Source organism: Myotis daubentonii, chromosome 5 (assembly GCF_963259705.1).
Source record: "Myotis daubentonii chromosome 5, mMyoDau2.1, whole genome shotgun sequence".
NCBI lineage: Eukaryota > Metazoa > Chordata > Mammalia > Chiroptera > Vespertilionidae > Myotis > Myotis daubentonii.
This window is the reverse complement of record NC_081844.1, coordinates 70,970,273-70,990,672: the sequence shown is the minus strand read 5'-3', so window position 1 is coordinate 70,990,672 and position 20,400 is coordinate 70,970,273.

The window sequence follows — 20,400 nt, the reverse complement described above, 5'->3', positions numbered from 1 at the left end:
TTTGATCAGCTCTCTCTCATATTTAAATCCACACAATTGTACACCAAACAACAACAAAATAAACCATTCTTTTGGCGGAGCAAGAAGGAGGCTGAGTGTAGCCCTGTATCGCCCGCTGAATTATGAGCTACTCGATGCACAGGAGCTGTTCTTCCTCGACCCGTAATCTCACATTTACAGCTCAGTGAGAATTCCACAGGGACCAATGAACAAGTTTGAGAGAAAACAAAATGAAAATGTTCCCTTCATGAGACCATTTATGACCAATATTTGAAAACTTTGCTAACTTTTAAAGGAATGTTGTTCTTTGCTGTTCACAAACTGGAAAACTGTCCGTGCAATTTGCTATTATAACATTTACTCCAGCATTACTGACAGATTTTTATCGATGTCTGTGAAAATTAAATTGATAAAGATTTTCAAATGAGCTTTCATAAAATATGTTATAGAGGAGCGGCTGGAACAAGTCTACTTTGCGTGCATTTGTGCTTATATGTATATATACATATCTCATTCTCAAAAGACTTAAGAGGATTCATAAAAGTACAGAAATAAAATAAGATTAAGAAATGCATTAAAAGTAGGAAAATGAGGTGAACCAAAAATAAAGGCACAAAAGGACAATAGAGCCAGGAGTGAGGACAGTATAAACGTGTTTATGAAGATTTGCATGGTAGACAAGTATTCATTTGTTTCCCAAAGTCATTTTAACCCCCTCCTGTTCTATGTCTTCCTATTCCTTCACCTTATGGTTGCCACAGATGTAATTCTGATCGATGAGATTGGGCAGAAATATTTTCAATGCCTTATCGGAAAGAATTTTTGCTTTCTGATAATTGTGAAATAATTTTATATTATTCCGTGACAAAGACCCTCCTTCCCTAATTTATGCCTTTGAATATGGAATATGAAAGTGACATTTGGAGCTCTTGCAATCATTGTGTGGCCATGTGAATAGCAGATAGGCCGCATGCTTTGAGATCTAAATAAAGCTGCTGCAATACCAACAATGTCCCACAGGCTTCTTGTTGGGGAGGAATGCATCTCTGTTTATGGAAACCAGTTAATCTAGATTTTGTTTACTTGCGACTAATCACATTTTAACTTAGACAAACTATATTCTGACTAATGTTGGACCATATATTTGACTTCAAGTTTTAACTTTCAGCATGAACAGGAAAACAGTACCAGTTATGATACACATTGCTTATAATGAAAACCCAGCATTCCTCAGAGTTCTTAGTGATGAACATATTATGTGACGCAGTGAGCAAAATCCTTCCCAAGCACAATAAATAACATGAAGGAAAAACGTAGGCACCTTTTTAAAAAAAAATTGATCTTTGATAGAATCAGGGTGAGAATCAGGGGTTTATAAGGTTAATACCTATAGATTATAAAGAAAAGCATAATTTACTACTTTCTCCACCATCACCCAGAATGCTTTTAGAACACGAAAGTTATAAATTCATGACTCAGGGTAGTAGAGTTTCTTGCTGTATCACTGTTGGGAGGGGAGTCAAGATTTTGACCATAGACATCAAAAACGCCCTACTAAGGTACTCTCACCATACAAGAAAGCTGTTGGTCCCCCCATGCTCCACCCCCGTTATTCTTACTGTCTGTATTCTAGAAATGCAGAGAAGTGGACTCACCCACTGATCAGCCACACTGGAAACAATGAAATCAGCCATTTATCTCTACAGGGGACTGGTTTGCATAAAATGTACTAATCAAGAGGAAATTATTTGTCAGTGCAAAAATCCAAAATTGTGATTGTGTAAAGATGCTTCCTTTAATTAATATATGGCTGTTAATGAAAGATAAATGCAGTGGTCAGTACCTATTTCTGGATCTTTTCATATATGACTGATACGGGGAAAAATGGAGAAGATACAGAACTTACTTATAGATCTTTCCTTGGAACACCAACTCCCTCTTGAGAAGTTAATAATTTTAATATTTGGCTGAAGAAAGAGCTTTCACTTAGGGAGGCCTATGAGAGTGCTGCAAAAACACAACTGTCCTTTCAATCATCCGTGTAATTAACTATTAGAAAAACGCAAGAGACTGACATAGATTCTGGAATGTTAAAACTAGATGGGGCCTCGGTTGAACATCCTCTGTATATGTTAGTCAGAGAGAGGGGTTGCATAAAGATCTTTTAGCGGGTAACAAAATAAATTATGGTAGTTTAAATGAATCCTTTTCAGTTACAGGTATAACTGAAATTGATAAAACTCAATATAATTTTGTTTATGTAATTAAATCGTAATTAGATTGTTGACATCAACACAAAATTAATGAACAGTTTTTTCTTTGTCAACAGTTGGGAAATGCCCAAACTAAAAGTGCTGCTGCTTTCTTCCTTTTAAGGAATTGGCCTTGACAATGTTTACTCTATATTGAATGCATTACGTCTAAGGCAGTTAATGTCTTACAACTAGGATGCCTGACGTAAAAATGAAAGGATCATTAGATGGACTGTTAATTCTATGAAGGAACTAACTTTTGAACAAAGAATGTGGAGCCAGATTAGAATTAAAGGAGAGCTATATACACAGATGATATACCCACTATGACGAGTGGTGTGGGGCTGAGTTTGAATAAAGTGTTTTTACAAGTATAAAGTTACTTAACAAGAGTTTGATATCCCGCCTTTACTCCAAGATGTTTCTTTGAAGAGCAGAGATTCAGAGTTTATATTTTGTTGTTATTTAATTATTTTGAACTCAGTTGCGCATGAACACTAGATTTTGTTCCCCTCGAGTTTCCGTTTCCTCATAAACTGAGTGGAAAAAAATTCTTCTTACAACCTCTAGGAACATTATAGCTTCTGTTCAATCAACTACAAACACCGATTCTGTACCGGATGCATGTGTTTTATGTCCAGGACTATGTTTTATCCCGCTTTCCAATAAATATCTTGGTTCTATAAATAAAAATAAGAATTTATGCAATATATCACAAGAAAAAGTCAACAATTTCACAGTCTAATTTATCTCAGTTTTACATCTTTAAATGTTTCCTCACTTCAATCTTCTTACTCAGTTTATTCAGGTCTTGCCTATGTTAGCAAACAAACCTTTTCCTAAACCTGTTTCCCACCCTAAGCGGTCTGGCTCAGTGGATAGAGTGTCAGCGTGAAGACTGAAGAGTCTCAGATTTGATTCCAGTCAAGGGCATGTACCTTGGTTGCGGGCACATCGCCAGTAGAAAGTGTGCAGGAGGCAGCTGATCGATGTTTCTCTCTCATCGATGTTTCTAACGCTCTATCCTTCTTCCTTCCTCTCTGTAAAACATCAATAAAATATATTAAAAACAAAACAAAACAAAAAAACTGTTTCCCACCTAAAAATATCATCTTAATTCCCTTAATTTTTCATGTCAACTTGTTTCAGTCTCCAAAAAGAAAAGGAAAAAAAAAAGAAAGAAGAAAGAAAGATCCACTTCCTTACTTCTTTGTTTCCGACTCATTCTTTCAAATAACTACAAAATCAAATGGTTCTGCTTGAAACTAACCAAATTCCAGCCCTTCAGAACCTTTGGCTTTCCTGTCTTCTCCATGACATGTTGACATATCAATTACCTTGTCTCTCTTTATGACTCTGGTGACTTTCTATCATTTATCTTTATTCTCTTTCAGCTTCTCTAACTCTGTTTTCAGCATCTTCTTAAACACTTGCCGAGTCCCTTCCCTGTTCCAGGCATGGGGCTTATCACGTTATCAGCTTTGTCATTCTGCCATTAAATGTAGCTCCCCCTCTACTCTAACAAAAACCCAAAAACCTGTTCTTAGCTCTTTTCCTTTTTATCATCATCATATTTTTTTGTTTGTGTTTTTTGATTTTTTTGTTTTATTAATCCTCCCTGAGAATATTTTCCCAATTGATTGATTTTTTTTTTTTTTTTTTTTTGAGAGAGAGAGAGTAGAGGGGCGGGGTAGGGGGGCGGGGCGGGGAGAGAGAGATGTGAGAGAGACATGGTTTGGTTGCCTCCCAGTTTCACCCAGACTTGGGCCTGGGAATGAACCTGCAACCCAGGATGTGCCCTTGACTGGGACTCAAACCCATGACCCTTCCATTTGCGTGTTGTTTTTAAATTTTCTATTTCCTTCCATGTCCTCAAATAGCATCTCCAATAGAATTATTTCTACATTCTTATGGAAAGACTTAATTGGTTAATGCACTTTTTCCTTAGTTTATCCTGCACTTGAAACTCACTTGTCCATAACTGAATTCTTGTCCAACCACTGATTCTGCTCTATCACAAGGGGTAGAGCAGGTAGGGTTAAAGATCTGAAACCCAGGCAAGCCTGTGCACACTCCTGACTTTGTCTTAGGTGAGCTGAAGAATATTGAACAAGATTCTTACTTGTGGGGTATTAGATAAGTTTCTTACCTTTTCTAAGAATCGTTTTCCCTGGTACTACTTCAGGTTTGTCTTAAAGACGAAAAGGAAGAGGGTTCACAGAGGTAGAAAATGAATCGGGCCTTACAGAGGAATAAAAGCAAATAGAACAGAATGTCCCAAGATATGCTTGGTTCACACAGACAAAGGAGAGATGAGGGCTTTGGAAAAACAATTACATCTGACAAAGGATTTGGCAACCTCTAAAAGTTAGTTTTTGTTTCATCTATATTTGGTAGAATTGTGCCTGCTATTTGCATTAAATCTTTACTTTGGCTCAAACTCATATTTTATTCATCTCTTTCAAAACAATAATTGTAATGCTAAAACAAAGGAGGAAATTAGATTCACTTTTATATCTCTGTTTGTTTATATACCAAAGTCATCATTTCACATAGAAAGCATGGTGATTCTTTAGATTCATACATCTATTTGTTTTATAATATAAAGTATTTTGTGCTTGTATATGTTAATCTAACTTGTTCATATTTCTTCTCCCTGTAAAGCTGGATACTTTTTTGACTAGCAAGTTTTAGAAAATGTAAATAAATTAATTTACTGAGTGAAATATGCTCTGTTAGCCACAATTTTTGGGGGGAATGTTCTGAGACTATAATTGAATGAGAATAAAAAAGAGTGACATTCATTCTATGGAGAAATAAATTATTTATGAAGTTTAAAAGTTCTTCAAGGAACATAAAGTGCTGATAGAAATCATCCTGTAGTACAACTCTTTTTTCTGTAAATAACTGATATTTATAGAAAAGATAAGTGCACTTACTATATATAATATATAATAAAACATAAATGTGATATATGTAATACATAATATAGTGCTATTCCTATATTTGCCCATCTAAATTTCTGAATTCATTTTCATGGATGAACCACACTTTTGGAAGATTAGAACATGGTGGACTGCAGTTGGGGGTGGAAATATGTTTTCTATTTGACGTTTCCATAATCTTTTATCTGAACCTAAAAATGTATCTTGAAAAGCATTTTAACAATTATTTCAAAATGAAATTTATTTTCTTTTACAAACTGTTTATTCTCCCTGTACAGCCCTTATTATTAACTCTGGAACTAGATTACTGTAACTTTTCATAGACAAATCTATTAATCAGTATTCTCTTAGGTCGGTTCTTGAGCTCCAAAAACACAGTGTGTCTCAGTGGGTGAGCCTCAACCTTTGAAACAGGAGTTCACCGGTTCAATTACCAGTCAGGGCACATGCCCAAGTTGCAAGCTCAATCCTCAGTCAATGTTTTTAGATTACACCTGATTATAGTTAAATCTTTAAAAGCAGCATTCATTTGAAGGATTGAGACAATTCTATTAAATATAAGAATAATATACATAAAAATTGCATTCAACATATAATAAGTTATGGAAAACTTAAATTACAGAGCTATAAAATGAGAAACTAAGAAGTTATTACAAGATATAACAGCAATGTAAATTAAAGTTTAATTTAATAAAACTAATGAAAAGGAATTTAATTTCTTATGTGACCAAGATGACTAAGCCAAGTGGCCTTGACATATTTTTTCCAGCACCAACAACTGTATATATAAACACTTGTCAAATGGTTTAGCCTGAAATATATTAAGAAAGACAACTTATTTAGGATGCAAGCCAGCAAAGATGAGACCATATAGTTCAAAAATGAAATTCTGTTACCTTCAGGATACGAAGAAGTCTGTATGGGATCAAGGATACATGCTGTAGTGTTTTATAAATAGACTAGAGGCCCGTTGCATGAAATTCGTGCATGGGAGGGGGATGTCCCTCAGCCCAGCCTGTACCCTCTCTAATCCGGGACCCCTTGTGGGATGTCTGACTGCCGGTTTAGGCCTGATCCTCCCTAAACCAGCAGTCCCTCTCGAAATCCGGGACCGCTGGCTTCTAACTGCTCACCTGCCTGCCGGCCTAATACTCTTGACCACTTGCCTGCCTGCTGGCCTGATCTGCCCTAACTGCCCTCCCCTGCTGGCCTGATCACCTCTATTTGCCTCTGCCTTGGCCCCGCCAACATGGCTTTGTCCGGAAGGACATCCAGTCTAGTTAGCATATTACCCTTTTATTAGTATAGATAGAGGCCTGGTGCATGGGTGGGGGCCAGCTGGTCTGCCCTGAAGGGGGTCCTGGATCAGGGTGGGGATCCCCTTGGGGGGTGAGGCTGGCCTGGGCAAGGGGCCTGGGACAGTTTTCAGGCTGGCCACACCCTGATCAGGGTGGGCGGGTCCCTGCTGGGGGATGGGGCCGGCCTGGGCAAGGGGCCACTGGGGGTTTGCCAGGCTTGCCACGCCCCCATTGGGGTGGGGAGTCTCTGCTGGGGGTGGTGGTGACCTGGTCAAGGGGCTGGGATGGTTTGCAGGCTGGCCATGCCCCCATTGGGGTGGAGGTCTCCGCTGGGGGCAGGCCGGCCTGGGTGAAGGGCTGGGGCTGTTTGCAGGCCATCCATGCTCCCATCAGGGTGGGGGTCCCCGCTGGAGAGCAGGCAGCCTGGGCGAGGGGCCTGGGTCAGTTTGCAGGCTGGCCAGCCCCCTGATGGGGTGGAGGTCCCTGCTGGGGATGGGGCAGCCTGGGCCAGGGGGCGGGGCAGCCTGGGCAAGGGCCTGGGGCTGGTTTCCAGGCTGGCTAAGCCCTTGGCTTTGTATGGGAGGATGTCTGGAAGGTCTCGGGAAGGTCTCCCGGTCTAATTAGCATATTACTCTTTTATTAGTATAGATGGGTCAGAAAGTAAAAGGTGACTGTCATAAATTTGGTCTAAAGTACCATTGGTCTAGAAGCTGAGGAAAGTGTAAATGCAGCAGAATAATTTTGTTTGCAAATAACCTAAAATCCAATTTAGAATGGCTAAATACTCAGAGGGCATCTATTGATTCTCATCAGTACATCACTTTAGCAGTGTTAGAAATGATCTGGTCTCTTTTTGCTTTGTCTTCAGGGATAAAAGCTTCAATGTCAGTCAAGGCTCCTTTAAGGCCATAAGATGCTTGCAAAGATTGATACCATGGCCAATGCTTCTTTGATAATATCCCAAGAGGAGGGACAGGAAGAACAGTTTCTGTTAGTTCTCTTGAAGAATAACGAAGCTACTTTCTTGAACATTTTATCACTTCTATTGGGTCATTTGCTCATCCCGAGTTAATACTATGTGAGGAGGATATACTTGGCTGAATGACTTAAACCAATCAGGGCACACCTTTGGTATTTAAAGTTGGTCATAGACTCTACACAATGGGAAAATGATGCATCACTCAATGGAATATTGCCAACAGTTGGCAGAAGAGAGAGAAACAATTTGGGAGGATATAAGCAGGTATCCACCACAACATGGAAGAGATGATTGGGCCTGACTGAAGTTTCCCCCAAGTGTGTGCCTCTATTAAAGTGTGAGCCCCTCTTCACTTTGCTTTGCTTGCTTCTCTCTTATAGAATGACTATGTAGTTTGGTGCTTGAAAGCTTGGCTGAAGCCCTAGTGTGAGTTCAAAGCCTGGCTCCATCACTTACCCACTGCATGACTTTGGGCAATTATTTTATTTCCCCTGTGCTTTAGTTTCTTCAGCTTGTCCTATATAATAAAAGGCTAATATGCAAATTGCCCCCTCAACCAGGAGTTCGCCCAAGAGTTCGACCAGGGGGCGAGGCCACCCTGCCAACCACCCACGTCCCCTCCCCTGGCTGGCCCAGCTCAATCGGCCCCGATTGGGGTGGGCCAGCCAGACCCCACCTGTGTACAAATTCGTGCACCGGGCCTCTAGTATTATATAAAATAATAGCTACCTTCTAGGAGTATTATGTGGCTTATATGAGTTAATTCATGTAAATAATTTAGAACAACGCTAATTATTAATAAGTCAAATTTATTAAGTGATTATCATAGGAGATAGGCTTTTGACATATGGTATATATGTATGTGTGTATGCATATTTATAATATAGATTATAGAACATAAATTAATCTTTAAAGCACCTCTCAAACAAAAATTTTGCTTTTCCCCCATCATCATCATTTTGTTTATGCTCTTTGTTTTAGTAGCTCATACGATCTAAATCATTTCACATTGATACATGATTAATTTTTAATAACAGTAGCCCCTTTTTATCAGTAATTTTATTTCCCACAGTCAACCATGGTCCGAAAATAGTAAATTCCAGAAATAAACAATTCATAGTTTTAAATTGCACAACATTCTGAGGAGTGTGATGAAATCTCGCGAGTCCTGCTCCACTCCACCTGGATGCGATCACCCCCTTGTGGAGTGTCTCCACCTGTAGCCGCTCAGCAGCCATCTTGTTTTCAGATGGACTGTCAGGTATCAGAGTGCTTGTGTTCACATCTCCCTTGTTTCGCTTCATAACAGATGCCGGGATTCAGAAATGCCAAAAAGAAGCTTTAATGCATCCTTTAGTGAAAAGTGCAAGTTCTCCACTTAAGGAAAGAAGTCGATGCTGAGGTTGCTTGGATCTACGGTAAGAAAGAATCTTTTATTGTGAAACTATGACGAGGAAAAAACATCTCATGCTAGTTTTCTGTTTCTCATCACCCATTGTATCATCCCATATCATCACGAGAAGGGTGAGTACAGTACAGTCGATATTTTCAGAGACCACACTCACATAACTTTTATTACAGAATACTGCTGTAATTGCTCTATTTTACTGTTAGTTATTGTTTTAACTCTTACTGCACCTAATTCTAAAAATTAAACTTTATCACAGGCATTTATGTGTAGGACTAAACATAGTACAGCAAGTCCTCAAATAATGTTATTTCTTTCAATGTTGTTTTGGTTTAACATTGGCAAGAAAAGAAAATTCTAATATCCAGCTGGGGCTATTGGCTCATGGAATGTCTCCTCTCCCTTCTCTCCTCTCCCTCCTCCTCTCCAGAAGCCTGCTCCTACTCCAAAAGCTCTCTCTCTCTCTCTCTCTCTCTCTCTCTCTCTCTCTCTCTCTCTCTCTCTCTCTCTCTCTCTCTCTCTTTCTTTCTTTCTCAACCGAACCTGAGACCTTTCAGTCCGCAGGCCAACACTCTATCCACTGAGGGGCCTGATTCATAGCCTTTCAGTTTCTCCAGTCCTTTAATCCCTCAACCCCCAGAGTTCTGCATATGCTTTTCCACTGCCAGGAGTATTCTTCTTCATACTCTGTTCATTTGGTTAACTCAGACTCATACTTAAGACAACAACGCAAATAAGAACCCTTCCCTGACTCTTAGCTTCTGTTAACACCATAAACAGGGCATTTATAAAAAAAATATTTGGAGCAGTTTATAAGGTTGTACTTGTGAGATTATTAATGTCTATCTGTTCTAGACTTTAAACTCCAAAAAGTAGTCATCCTCATCCTCTGCCCTTGACTGGAATCAAACTTGGGACCCTTTAGTCCACAGGCCAACGCTCTATCCACTGAACCAAACCTGCCTGTGCTCTTTAGAAGGAAAATAAAACAACCTCAAAAAAGAATGATGTATATAACGGATTAATTTCCAGAGCATTCACAGATGCCATTTATGTTGCAAGTCTTCCTTCCTGAATTGTTTTCAATTTTCAATTGAGGGGTTCTTTTAAAGCAAATAGATGAACCTGGTGAAAGGGAGAAAGAGAATGAGGAGGGAGTGTGGGAAAGAGAGGCTTTGTAATGACTTCCATGTGAGGACAGCCTGGGACCCCTTTCTCCAACCTCATCTCCTTCCATCCTTTCTTTCACTTTATGGTTGGAACACATCATAATTCCCCAACCTGTACACTATTTCAAGCCTCTGGGGTCTTACTTGGACTGCTCTGTGTCCAAGTAGAGTTCTTTTTCCCTCCTTTTAGTATGGATTCAAAACCCTCTGCCTTTCTCCTTTCCTTCTTCTAGGGAAAACGAAGAGAGAAGAGCCAGCCCTGACTGGTTTGGCTCAGTGGATAGAGCGTTGGCCTGAGGGCTGAAGGGTCACAGGTTCGATTCTGGTCAAGGGCATGTACTCTAGGAGAATCTTTCTAATTACCTTTTCCTGTCTGTCCGAGGTACCCTCCCCTGGGGCCCAGTGCTATCCTGTGCTTATCTCTGTCAGGGTTCTAGTCATATTGGATGGAAATAATCACTCTGATCCTCTTTTCTAATTAGACTGTGGACTCCTCAAGGACAGGAAGGTCTCTTACTCATTTTTTAAAATATATTTTTTATTGATTTCAGAGAGGAAGGGAGAGGGAGAGAGCGATAGAAACATCAGTGATGAGAATCATTGATTGGCTGCCTCCTTCATGCCCTCTACTGGGAATCGAGCCTGCAACCCAGGCATGTGGGTTTCACTCCCCTATCTACTCTTAAGCACCTTTAATATTTTAAATACATATTTTTCTTATTCAAATATAAGAGAAGTTGGCCCTGGCTGGTGTGGTTCAGTTGGTTGGGAATCATCCCATGCACCTAAGCAGGGGTCCTCAAACTACGGCCCGCGGGCCACATGCAAATACAAATATTCTATTTGTTCCCGTTTTGTTTTTTTACTTCAAAATAAGATATGTGCAGTGTGCATAGGAATTTGTTCATAGTTTTTTTTAAACTATAGTCCGGCCTTCCAACGGTCTGAGGGACAGTGAACTGGCCCCCTGTTTAAAAAGTTTGAGGACCCCTGAGTTCTAAAGGTTGATGGTTCAGTTCCCTGTCAGGGCACATGCCCCTGTTGCGGGTTCAATCCCTGGTTGGGGGTGTGCAAGAGGCAGTTGAGAGATGTTTCACTCCTACATCAATCTCTCTCTCTCTCTCTCTCTCTCTCTCTCTCTCTCTCTCTCTCTCTTTCTCTCTCTCTCCCCCCTCTCCCTCCCTCTCTCCCCCCTCCCTCCTTTCCTGCTAAAAATCATTAAAATATCATGTGTGTTTTTTTAAATAAGAGAAGTTGCAGAAACTTTAGATCAAGCATCCCTAGCATGAGAGCATCCCTAACATGAGTTTCAGGGAGTGCTAGTTCTGCAAGTTGCCTTGGGATAAAAGTTTACAGTTCAAGTTTGGGAAGCCTGAATTTCTTTATCCCCTCTTCAAGAGCCGTGATCAACATTAGCATATTAAAACTCTTAAATTCCTGTAACAAAGAAACATGTTTAACTACAGTTAAATGAAGATTTTCCAAATTTATTTTATATATTTTAGTTTTTCTCTCAAAGGTGACCTAAGATAAGGACTTGAGTACAGTTAGTTTGTTGAGAGACAATTTCAGAAAACAAAAGTGAGGAGATGGGAAAAGTGAGGCAAGTTAGGAAAGAAAGACAATCAAGAGGTATTAATGAACTCATTACCGCTATAAACAACCGGGAGTTAGTTTTGCTAAGAACTCTCTAAAGATTCATGCAGAATGCACCACAGAGTTGTCGTGCTTGAGGATAGAAAAGATTCGGCATTCATCCACTGACTCACATCCTTTATTCTTTGGGAGTTGCTCTAAGGCAGTGATGGCAAACCTTTTGAGCTCAGTGTGTCAGCATTTTGAAAAACCCTAACTTAACTCTGGTGCCGTGTCACATATAGAAAATTTTGATATTTGCAACATAGTAAAACAAAGACTTGTATTTTTGATATTTATTTTTATATATTTAAATGCCGTTTAACAAAGAAAAATCAACTAAAAAAATGAGTTCGCGTGTCACCTCTGCCACGCGTGTCATAGGTTCGCCATCACTGCTAAGGCAGTGGTCGGCAAACTGCGGCCCCTTGAGTGTGGCTCTTCCACAAAATACCACATGCGGGAGGGCACATACAGTGCAATTGAAACTTCGTGGCCACACTCAAGGGGCCAAAGAGCCGCATGTGGCTCGCGAGCCGCAGTTTGCCGACCACTGCCCTAGGATAAGAGGGGACTACCTTACTGTGTCCCTGCTCACCAGTCTTCCGTTCTGAGCACTGCTTAGGAATTAAATTCTTTTGACTGTCCAGTATCCAAGGCCTTTTATTTTATTATTTTTGTTAATCCTAGGACCTAGGTGATTTCATTGCATACAGGCCTGTTTGCTCTATGCAAGTTTCCACTGCTGCTGGATTTTTTTTTTCTCATATCACACTCCTGCTCCCAGTACCTCTGCTTCTTGCTAAACTAGATATGCTGCCTGTTCTAAGTTCTTTACTCATCCTTACTTCCCAGGCCTCATGACGTCCTTTAACTTATTTTCTTGATGGAGTATGTCTTTGAAGACTCTTATCAAAGAGGGTCTGTTTATGATTAGCTCTCTGAGACATGTAGTGTGTTCCTGATAATAGATTCACTGAGTCTCCAGATGGGCATGATGGTTTAGTTTTTTTTATAAAAAACTGTGAGTTTGAAGTTCTTTTCTTTCAACAAATTGAAAATATTACTTTCCTGTCTTCTTTTATCCAAGAATGACGTTGAAATATGCTTTCCTTATTCCTGTGTAGGTGACTTCTAACACATTTTATAACTTTATCTGTGTTTAATGGTTTGAATTTCACTATAATGTGTGATGTAAAAATTTACCAATCTTGTTTGGCTTGCTGTGCGTCTTTCAGTTGGAAATGTTTTAGATCTTTCTCTAATTCTCCGACATTATTATGATGTGAGAGGAGTGAATGAGCCAGATTTCCCAGACACAAGTGGAATGAGGCTCTTATAATATCTTTAGAAAATGATTTTTCTTCAGACTTGCATGGGAGGATGGGATATGGAAAATTTTATTGGCATGGAGTTACATTTCTCGGGTTCCAAAGTCCCCGCCCCTGGGGTTCCAGCAGAGCCAGAAGCAAAACCAGTGTCCAGAGTTCCCATTCTATGTTGTAGCTGGGGGTAGTTCAGCATCTAGGCCAGATTAAAGACCATCAGCCCACGTGTGGAGCCCAACATGGCCCGGTGCCATGTGTGCCCAGGGGAGCCAGCCCCTGGCAGCAGGAGTCCCAAGAGGGTCAGAGAGAGAGAGAGAGAGAGAGAGAGGGCCCTTTCTTTGTTTAGAAGTTTAAATATTTAGGTTTTGTGCATTTGCAGCGGCCACGCCTATTGCTGGCAGGTGTGATTGACGGGCAAGCAGGTAAGCACCTTCCCACGCGACACAGGTCTTACTGGGCATGTGTCTATTTGGTCTTCCCTCCTTCCTATTTAATAATAATCAGGTTATTACAAAGATGAACTAGACTTCATTTTTCAAATTTCCTTTATAGCTATTTATATTTTTCTCACCTTCTAGGACATATATAATAGAGATTATGATCAATTTATTTGTATATCACATATCTATTAACTTCTATTTTGAAAAAGATTCAATGGAATATTTTTCAGGTTTTGTTTTGCTTGCCAGCTGCAATGCACCCCATATACTCCATCTACTGTTCTTGATCATTTCTTGTTTCTGCTTCATATTTTAATTATCCATCTTTAATTTTCAAAGATTCAAATAAGCCTAATATGACATTCCTTTCCTCTGTCTGACTCATTAATTGTGCCTTGTTGAATCAGGTATTAAGTTGTATTTCCATGACAGGGTGCACACTCCTAAAGGGTTGTGATTTTTCTCTGTGGAATTATATTTCTTAAGGAAATATAAGAACCTCCTTGTGTACTTTGGTGAGGGTTATAAAGTCTCTACCCTACCTTATACCTGGTGTGATAAATTTAGCATATATATTAGAAGAGAATATATGCTTCAGTGCAGGAAACTTGTGTTTTAAGATATACTTTTGCTGAGATTCCATTCCCCTCCCCTGCCCCCCCGCCCTGCCCCCCCCCCCCCCAGAGGATCTGCTTGGACTGTAATGATTTACACCTGGGGTATGGAAGGACGGCTGAAGGGAAATCCTTCTGGGTCCGTGGTCTACCTGCACCTGGTTTAAGTATTCCTCTCCCAGCCACTGTGAAGTTTGCTCACTGACCTAGACGGCTTGCAGAGTTCCCACTTGCATGGACGCCAACAATGGTCCATCCAGAGCCATGTGAGAAAGGCACAGGGCACATTTAATAATAATTTCCTGCCCAGTAGTGCATGCAGGGACCCAGCGGCTCCAGCCCTGCCCACCATTTCCTGTGTCCCAGAGCTTCCTCACGTGCCTGTGTGAGTTTCATAGCTGCATCAGCTCCGGATGTTGTGCCCTCTCTCGTCCTGTTAGTGCGCCATCTTACCAAAACCCTACTCACCGCTCTGGGCCTGGCTCAGGAGCCACTTCTCACTGCAGAGAATCTATAAACGATAATGCCAGATATCCAGTTAACCAAAATATTTAAAAATGTGTATGTCCTGGCTGAAATCGTCATTAATATTCTAAACTATATCCACTATTTCCGAAATGAGAAAATGTTGGTTCTAGCCAGGACATGCTGTCTGTCACACTGTTATCTAAGGAAAGGGGTCTGGAAAGTATGTTTGGGCTTAGTTATATCGGAAGCCTTAAAAATAAGTAGAATTTGGGGATCAAGTTACTCCTTAGTCTTTTCTTAGGGCAAAAGCCATTTCCTCTGAAACATTTATTAGGTCCCTAATCTGTCCCAGATACTATAACAGAGGTCATTTTAACCTTTGAAGTAGCTCGGTGAGAGGCGTTTCTCTAATTAACAGGTAATTAAACTCAGCTAATTAATAATAGCGAAAGGGTTTAAATCCAGGTTCTTCATCCCCTTTGCCAAGTACTGTGAACACTCCCTTAACAAATAGCTCCCTGGAACTGTGTGGATTCGGGGGAGCCCAAGTTTGATGCAACTGGGCATGACCTTCCTCCAGTCCCACACTGTTTCAGGTCTGTCATAACTTGAGCAAAAAGTGCACAATCAGGAAAACTGTGAGAACTTGGTTCCCTTACAGGCTCAGTTTTAGCTTCTAAGGCAGAATCAGAGTTTTGCTGATCTGCCTGAGTCATGTGCTTCTATTTAAGGAGCCTTGAATGCAGCTGAAGAGTAAAGCAGGTTGTGGGAGGGAGATGGTAAGAAACTACCTTTCGAAGCGCACCATTCTGCCCCATCAGCTCTCTGCAGTTAGGGGACCAGACGGGAGAGTTAGACAGCCATATTCTCACTATTATTTCATGAACAGAAACAGTTTGCTAAGTTGAACTAATTGAAGTTAGGGTGCATCATAGTCACATGCATTTTGAGACTAGGATGAAAAATTTACATTATTCTCCTTCTTGACTGAATCTACATTATCCAATTTTTTTAATCACAAAATTCAATACCATTTTTGAAGCCAATCTTCTATTGCCAGTAAAATGAGTTTCTTTAATGCAACTTGTGAATTCTATTGCCTGTAATAAAAAATGCCTGAAACAGTTGTTTTAAAAATAAAAGTTGGGAACTATTTTGCATTTTAATTAAAACTGAAAAATTTCACTATTTTTTAGACACCCTCAGCACATAGATGCATATAATCAAGAGCTAATAAATAACAGTGAAGGGATTTGAGTCCTATGCCCATGCTTCCTCTCTGATCTCATGATAGCAGGCAATAGTCATGAGATAAATTGATAGATATAGACTATAAACTCAGGAATTGTTGATCATTACAAAAATGACTGTTCTGTAATCAGCTGTGAAAGAGATTGATGTGCAAGTATAAGTGGCAACTAACAGAACTTGGGTGCTGCTTTGAAATGAGGGCACTTACAGTATCTCTCTCTCTGATGTTGGGTTTTGAATTAAGGAAAGGGACTTGGTGCCACTCAAGTTCATAGGATCTGATCCTCAATTTTCTGAACTGAGTGATTAAAATATGTCTTTACTAGAGGCCTGGTGCATGAATTCATGCATGGGTGGGATCTAGCCAGCCCACTCTGATAGGGCTGACTGGGGCTGGGCTGGCTGGGGGAGGGGAATGAGGGAGGTTGGCTGTCCCTGCCCTCAATCCGGGGGGTGGGGGGGGGTGGGGAGAGGGGCTGTGGGAGGTTGGGAGGGGCCAATCGGAGCCCCAATCGGGTCGGTTGATCATCGCAGTGCACATCATAGGGATAGGTCGTTCCGGTCATTCTGTCCTTCCAGTCGCTTGGCTTTTACTAGTATATATATAGATATTCAGAGTTTACCTGGATTTCAAGTCCTAAGTAATTCTAACATACCTCAATTATGACTGATGTGTGTATCAAAATGCCAATAAAAGATATACCTCAATTCCTTGACAAGGGATAAATGCTCATGTACAATATTCATGCTGTCCCCTTCTAGGTATCTGGAAAGCACACTGATAATCAAACCAGCTTGGGTAGTGAGAAAAGGAGAGAGCGAAACTGCTTTCCACAAGAAATCAGTAGAAATGTAATGGGCATAAGAGTGACCAAGCTAGGGTGTTTAAGGAAGTTCAGATTATTATTCAATCAGTGGTACTAATCATATGCATTCTGCTGTACATTGATTACATCTAAGTTCCTCAGCTACTGTAAGTCTTAGTTTTGTCTTTTCCATGAGGAAATGTGTTGGGATCTCGGTAACGAGTACCACCAGCTGCACTGTGGGCCTTGTGCACTGAGAGCATCAGTTTTCCTTTGTCCACATGGAACGCTGTGCTTTGTTTATTGTACTAAGGAAATAAGGTAACCAGATCTAAAATTAAGCTAAAGAAGAATGTCTTACTGATTTTTATTTTTAAAAGTGAGACAGTCTTCTTTAACTCTGACACCACATTGCTGATCAATTTCTCTTCACTTCTCATACCCTTTTCATTGTTTCCTCTCCATACAATTTTCCCGTTTCTTACTTTATTTGATCTAGCCATGAATAATACCAAAACCCCTTTATTATTTAAAATGTATGCTTATTTTAATTCTTTTGTTCTAGAGGTGCATCTGTCTTACAAACCAGCATGAGTGCTATCTGTGCCCCCAACTGCCTTATTAAACATGCCCTATTTTCAGATTGATAGGACGTTACACTAAATATGTTATTGGCTCCACTGCTTAGCTGCGCTAAGCAGTAAAGAGCACTCAACTCAGCAAAGGCAGCAGGCAATATGAATGCAACGTAAACCACTATCATGGCTATAAAAAAGGCAGATTAAGTTCATAACTGTGGCCATAACCTTAGCCTAATAAAATAAAACAAAATAAAGCCCATTATCGTGTTTATTGCCATCTGTTGCAAAATGCTTCTTTGGATGGGCTTGGAACAGCTTCACAGTCTTCACACTGAGCCTGCTGTCTGTGAAATGCAAAACTCAGAGGAATTAGAAAAAAAAGTCAAATGAATTCACATAACGAATGCAAATCCTCAATGTTCAGGCATGCTATACTCCCAGCTTGTGCCGCGTTTGTCCTGGTGAGGAGCCAGCAAGAGCCTGTGGGTGACCATTTGCTATATTCTACATACAGACAGGGCTTATGACCTTTCCACAATTTAAACATAGCTGTTCTCCACCACTCACCTCTGAAGAAGCCACCCCTCTGCTTTATGGAGGATAAAATTAAAACACAGGCAGCTGGCATCGATTACAGCATTGAGCTAGAACAGACCAAAATAATGGATGTTCATGACCCCAGCAATAATGGTTCACCAATAAGGCAAGAGTGGCCTACTTACACCCCACACACAGGGGACCCTGGAGATGTTGCTCAGGGAGAGACAGGACTGCTGAATTTTGCCCAGTTGTTTGAAGAGTAGTAGAGACAGAGTGATGGAAATAAAGTAATTTCTTCCCACAATTAATCTGGGCATTCTCCCCACTTGCTCTGAACCCTATGCATTGGACCTGGTCCATCCCCAACACTATAGAATGCATAAGTAAAGTGAGCATATCATTTAACGTCCAAACAGGATGCTTTCAAGAGTTAAAAGATGGATGCTATTAATAATCATAGTGGGCAGCAGGCTTATACCAGAACTATTGATGCTCTCAGTATAAGATAGATGACACTTTATTTTAAATCATTTTACACTTCAGTCTTTCTTCAGCCTTAATATTTATTCACTTAACCTTCTAACCAGCTTTATTTATATTTCTTTTTCAAATAGAAACTATGCTAACATATTGAATTCATCAATTTTTGTTACAAAGGATATTGCCTATTAAATATCCAGGAATTAAAGAAAAGATGTCCTTCCAATTTAATTATATAGTTTCTGAAATGTCACTGGTAGGATTATTTAGTAAATTAATTACTGAAATAATTAAGGCTACATTTTATCAAGTATCGAATCACAGTGTTTAGCAATAGAAGCAGATATAACCAGTATTGAATGTTTTCATTTTCATGCATTTGGCTCTTGTAATGCCATTTCTGTCTGTCACAAAGCAGACTGACACACGATAGCTGTGTACAGTTCTCGCTGTGACACTGAGATGATGCTGTCGGGCTCCTCAGAGATCACTGAGTTGAGGGGGAAGGAATTACCGGGAGATATCGCTGACATTCTTTTTAAGTGCTTAATTTTAGCTCTAACCAGAATAGAAAGAATTGTTCAAAGTGTTATTAAAAATGTGGTTTTGTATACATCTGCTACCTACAAGGTATGGAAAAATGCTTTAAAAATAAATTATGAGTAGGCCCTGGCTGGGTAGCTCAGCTGGTTATAGTGTCGTCCTGATATGCCAAGGTTGCAGGTTCCATTTCTGGTCAGGGCACATACAAAAATAAATTATGTGTATTATATAGCAATGTTCGCCTTGCATGTGTGTGTTCACACACTGGTGGAAAAAAAAAGTGAAAAAATATATTTTATCAACCTCACACACAAACTTTCATTCATTCTAAGAGTAAGTGGGAGAAGCTGCCTTTCTCTATTCAATCCAATGCAAAAGATATTTCAAAATCAGTGATGCTTTTTTTTGTTATCCATCTGGAAAAAAGGAAAAAAAATATCCCTTGAGTTTTCTTAATAGTTGCAAGTGACTATCATAGTGGGAGTCTGTGCGTATTTTTTAAGGAGATTAAGTATACCGAGAACAATAAGGGGACACTATCTTCTCTGGCCTCAGGCAATCCAGCCCTAACCCCAGTGTGCAAATATTACATTTGTGGTGCTCATTGCAAAAATGGGGATCTGATTGTCAAGGGTCCCACAAGTGAAGCTCTTGAATTCAAGGGAGCACCATCCCAATGGCTCCTGTGAAAGGGGTAAAGCAAAGAAAAAAAAGAAGAAAAGAAAGAAGAAGGAAGGAAGGAAGGTCAAAGAGAAGCAAAAGCCCTGTCTCTAATGGGATCTACCCTTGGTAGAAATCAAATTATTGACCAACTACCAGTCTTAAGTGAGTGTCTGGGGAATTTGATCCCCTAACTGAAGGAGCTTGCTAAGGTTTTTCTTCCAATTCTGTGCTGCTGCACTCTCCCGGGGAGGATTTCTGGTAAATACAATTTTCTTTTGCCAAATACACCCCTTCAACATTGATGCCTCGGGCATCTGCCTTCCTGACCCTCCTTGATCCACATCTGACAGGAAATCAAAGCTGCCCACAGGAATTAAGTTGAGGTGGAGAGAAAGGACAGACGTATGTTCTAATGACATGGAATCCAGGACGGAGGTAAGATGACTGGATTCAGGGAAGAAAAGCAACAGCAAACACCTCGCAGAACAGTAATGGCATTGATCTGTTTGAGTGAAGATCTTGTGCAATCTCGAGGCAGAGTCCTGAGGACACTGATGGAAGACAAGGGCACTCTCTCTTCAGGGTTCAGCCCCAGTTGAATCTACTAATGGAAGCTAATGGCACCACCTCTCACGTGAGGAACCATGAAGTAAGGTTGAATGAACAGGCGTTATGATCTTCCACCTTAAAAAAGGATTTTTACACAAATCTTCTCTTTTGTTCTGCCAAGAGTAAATGTACCATAAGAACAATTGAAAACAAAAAAAGAAATATTAAAGGGAATTCAGGTATTTCTTTACTGTCACTTCAGAATCTGGAAGAGCACCTTTTGACATGTAAACAAGCAATAATAGACTGTCTACTTTGCAAAGCAGTCTTTTAAAGTTATGCTTGGGATTCCACATATGTGGTACTCAATTTTTATAATGTTTAACTTATCTAATCTCTTAAGTGCAATCGTGTTTATTCTTCCTCTCGATATTCATTTCCAAGGTGCCAC